At 39.3% G+C, this 4,768-nt stretch overlaps 1 long non-coding RNA gene across 1 annotated transcript; it reads left to right on the top strand.

The window, feature by feature from the left end:
- Nucleotides 1-657: 657 nt before the first annotated feature.
- LOC148871796 (uncharacterized) lies at nt 658-3,938 on the top strand. Its single transcript, XR_016107043.1, has 4 exons — nt 658-1,257; nt 2,566-2,696; nt 3,140-3,711; nt 3,814-3,938. It is a non-coding gene; the product is annotated as an uncharacterized LOC148871796 (long non-coding RNA).
- The last annotated feature ends 830 nt before the right edge of the window (nt 3,939-4,768 follow it).

The raw sequence follows: 4,768 nt of genomic DNA, 5'->3' as shown, positions 1-4,768 counted from the left end.
CTGCCCTTTAAATCACCAACAACCTCCGACTGAATCACCGATGACCCCCGACACTGGTGATCCCTCCTGCTTCGGCGACACTCTCTCAGACTCCCACTCTCCCTATCTCCTGGTTCCCTTTTTTTTGAGGGCATAAAAAAATCAAAAAACCAAACTGCGGTTAACCGGTTGCATCGGTTCAGTTTTGGTTCGGTTAATTGTAAAAGCCAAACAAGTTAATTCAGTCAAGAAAATCACCCCACTGTTCGGCCACACTATCCACGCCTCACAAGGGACACCAATTTTAAGATGCAACAGTTTTGACGTTTCACATCACTTTTTATGAAATCTCTTAAACTCGCTATAACTTTTTAAAACATCCAAAAATCACCATGTGAATGAGATTTTATTTTCTAAAACTCAAAAAGTTCAATGACCCAAATTGTCCACGTCAACCTCAATGCATATTTCATGACTAAACTGCCCCTGAATGGTGAGTCAGCCTGATAAACATTTTTGTTTTACCCAAAAATGTTAAGGGTATGATTCTTCTACCTTTTGTTTTCTTGTTACTTCATCATTTCAACACCGGCCTTTTTACCGAAAAGTGTTAAGGGTCTGATTCTTCTACTTTCGTTTTCTTGTTACTTCATCATTTCAACACCGGCCTGTGTTCACTCACAAAACAAACGTGGCCATTGCTGTGGCTCATGAACCAGCAATGAATTCTGGTCATGCACAGTTTACTCCAATTCACATGGCCGTCGCATTTATAACTGACCAAATGGCATCCTCCTGCAAGCAGTCGCCAATGCTGGTGGTGGAGATGAGGCCGCGAACTCCTTTGAACGAATCCTCAATCAAGCCATGAAGAAAATTCCGTCTCAGTATCCTTTGATTAAGGTAATCAGGCGAGCCCAATCATCGCAGAAATATCGCGGCGAGACCGAACATACAACTGTGATTATCGGGTAGAATCCAACCAGGCTTGGACAAAATGAGAAGGAGAGGCTGATCGGGTTGGCTGAGAGGCTGCACAAGAGAGTTGTGGGACAGGACCAAGCTGTGAGTTCTATTGCAGAGGCTGTGTTAAGGTCCAGAGCTGGTCTGGGTCGACAACAGCAACCAACTGGTTCATTAATTTCTCTTCTTGCTGGGTCCAACTGGGGTTGGTAAGACTGAGCAACTCTTTGATGATGAGAACCTGCTTGTGAGGATTGACATGTCAGAGTACATGGAGCAACATTCTGTTGCCCGATTGATTGGCACTCTTCCTGGGCAAGTTTTTTTGTTTCTAAATTATTAATATTACGCCTGTGTTATCTATTTCATCTATTCCTTCTTGATCAATGAGAGAAGGAATTTGCCTTCTACTCTGGAGTCTAGGCAGTTGGACTTGTAGATAAAATTTTTCACTTCAGTGTGTTGCATGCTTCTCTTTTGTAAAATATTCATATTCATGTTATCAACATTTCGTTTTTGATGTGTAAATATGGCTGAGAAGTTTCACTACACAAAAAATTAGGCAGAAACTTGGCATTTAATTATTAAAATAAAATATTAATATATGATCCAATTTCAGCATCTTCATCTTTATAGAAAACTAGGCACTTCCTTCACTCCTGTTATTTTCAAAGTTTTTACTTGCTGTTTGAACAAATAACAGGGACGGTTTGTTGGCTAGTTCTGCAAGGAAAATTAAGGGGGTGTTAGACAACATGTTGTCGAATACCCACTAAATTGCTCAAGATGTTAGGAGTGGAGAGAGGCTAGGGATGGCAATTTCCCCCTAAAACGGGGCCCTGCCCCAAATGATGCGGGTTTTCCCCAATACTAAATAAGGATGGGTGGGAACGGGGAAAATAATTTTTCCCTAATCGGGTATCAGGCAAGGATTCCCGAACTCTCTCTGAACCCGAAGGTAAATTAGTAAAATATCTTTAGGTTTAATATTGATATTTAAAATATTTCTAAGTTTTCCCTAAATTTTTAAAATCCTAGGATCCCATAATTTTATTTTTGAATTACTCCTAAAGTATTATAATTCAATTCTAAAATACCCCAAATTCTTATATTCTATGTATAAATTGTCTATAAAATAGATAATTTTTAAGTAATTACTGTGAAACGGGGAAAACTCGGGAATTCCCTGTCCCCAATGGAGAATGGATGCCCTGCCACTAGGGACAGGGCGGGTACGAGACAAGATATTGTAACTTCGAGGCGGCGATGGAGAGGGGTGCCCCACCCCAAACCTGCCCCGTTGCCATTCCTAGGAGAGGCCAAGGTGGACGGGGACCCAAAGCTATGCTTATCTCAACCCAGCCTTAGTTCCTATCAGCTATGGGGGCGTATCCTACGGTCTGTATCAGTTTTTTAACCCATCAGTACATGAAATAAGGGGATTTATTAGAAGGAAAGACTTCAGTCAACACCCTTTAGGCCACCTCTTGTTTATCTATAAAAGCAGGAAAAATAAAAAGGCTAGCTTTTGGAAACCTGGATGTGATATTCTAACTATGAATATTCTTCTTCTTGTCTTGGGTGATAAATTTGATTGAATATACTTTGGTTTTGGAAATGCAGCTAACCTCGGATTAACCTAACCGAGATGAGATAGATTTTGAATTCCTGGGCAATGTGACGAGGCAGCCATATATCCTCCAAACCAAAGACTTCCACACCTATTCAATTCTATGGAACCTCCACCAAATTGTGTAAGTCATTTCCCTAAGTTTGGCATTTGGATTATATATTCTAGTCCTTTTATTAAGTTATTTCCCAGTTAAGACGAACCTAATTAAGTATTTGGGACTGAAATAAACAAAATTAAATTAAAAGAGATGGGCCCATCATGGGCCAACATATTATAATTAGACAGCTCCCATTTTGATCCAATATTGGATAATTTTATTCTGTAATTGTTGCATTTTTTATGTTCTTATTCAATTTATGTTATTTGTATGCAATTCCTATGTTTTTTATTATATTTTTTTGTTGTTTTTTTGGAATTTATAACAAGATTTCCTGCATTTTTTTTTATTTTATATAATTTATTAATTAATCTGTTAGTTTTTATATTTGTTTAATGGTCTGTTATTTTCTTTTGTAATTGTTGCATTTTTTATTATGTTTATTCAATTTCTGTTTTTTGGTGCAGGTTCTATAAAAAATTTACAGAGTTTAGCTGTAAAACAGTCATTATACATCAAAATGGCGAAAGAGGCTTTTTGCATCCATCAAAAAGCCAAACATGAACAAATATGTTCCGTAGATTTTTGTATTTGAAAACAAACAGCAAGAGTGCAAAGAGTTTTTGCATACACATGGACCGGTTCTGCAAAAAATGTGAAGTGCATATTTGTATTTGCACTGCATTCAAACGGAGTCTAAATTATTAATATTATGCCTGTTTTCCAGAAAATAAGTTTTTGCTCCCCACATTTAAGTTGGGATTTCAGCTCACTGAGGCTGTGAGGCAGAAACCTTACGGTGTCATATTATTTGATGAAGTCGAGAAAGCACACATTTCTGTCTTCAACACCTACCTTGATCAGGTTCTTGATGATGGTAGACTGACTAATGGCCAAGGGCGCACTGTGGACTTCACCAACACAGTGTGATCATTATGACTTCAAATCTTGGAGTTGCAGTAGAGCATCTCCTTGCAGGAGGACTCGTGGGCAAATATACGATGCAGCAGAGTGCTAGGGAGAGAGAGTCATGCAGGAGGTAAGAATTGAGAACCACGCTGGTTGCTTTTTTGTAATGCATCAACTTTTGATGGGAGTTGGGACATGTTGTGACCAATTTTCCTATTTTGATGAGTTGCAGGTTAGAAGACATTTCAGGCCAGAGCTCCTCAATCGACCAGATGGGATTGTGATCTTGTGATCTTTGATCCCCTTTCTCATGAGCAACTAAGGAAAGTTGTTAGGCTCCGTATGAGGGATGTAGAAATCGGGATTTCCAGGAAATCTGGACTCGAGCTGCGTCACAAGTTGAGCGTGGGGAGTTCGAACGTCACTAGTTGAGCTCGGTCACAAGTTGAACGTCTCTGTTCTGAATTCATCCCATTCTCTATATAATTACTTTTAGGGAGTTGCTGCTATTTCTCTTGTAATAATTCCATGGTATTCCCACTGAAGATTTCTCTGCAATGGAACCTATGAAGGCTTCTCTGCAACAGAAATCATCTCACGGTGGATGGAGATCGGCCGGTTGGTAAGCAGTTTTATTGTTTAATTAAACTTAATTCTAGTTTTTGTAGTTCCTCAAAGACAAGTGGTTTCTTAATTAAACTTGTCTCGTATAACAGTAGTTGAAATTGTTGAAAGGTTTGCTTACTACGGTATGATGGAGAACCTCTTCACCCATCTCACCCAGTTCCTTGGTGAGTCCAATGCAACAGCAGCCAAGAACGTGAATATCTGGTTTGGAGTATCAGCAATCACAACCAGGTATTCACGTTCTTGGCTGCTGTTGCATTGGACTCACTAAGGGACTGGGTGAGATAGGTGAAGAGGTTCCCCACCATGTCGTAGTAAGCAAACCTTTCAGCAATTTCAACTCCTGTTGTACGAGACAAGTTTAATTAAGAAACCACTTGTCTTTGAGGAACTACAAGAATTAGCATCAAGTTTAATTAAACAATAAAACTGCTTACCAATGATGTATCTGGCCAATCTCCATCCACCATGACATGATTTCTGTTGCAGAGAAGCCTTCATAGGCTCCATTGCAGAGAAACCTTCACTGGGAATACGATGGAATTATTACAGGAGAAATA

Source organism: Nelumbo lutea, chromosome 2, assembly GCF_056320005.1.
Source record: "Nelumbo lutea isolate HS-2025 chromosome 2, American lotus-T2T, whole genome shotgun sequence".
NCBI classification, from domain to species: Eukaryota; Viridiplantae; Streptophyta; class Magnoliopsida; order Proteales; family Nelumbonaceae; genus Nelumbo; species Nelumbo lutea.
The sequence above is the reverse complement of the archived record's forward strand: the minus strand, read 5'-3'. Positions and strand labels throughout refer to the sequence as shown.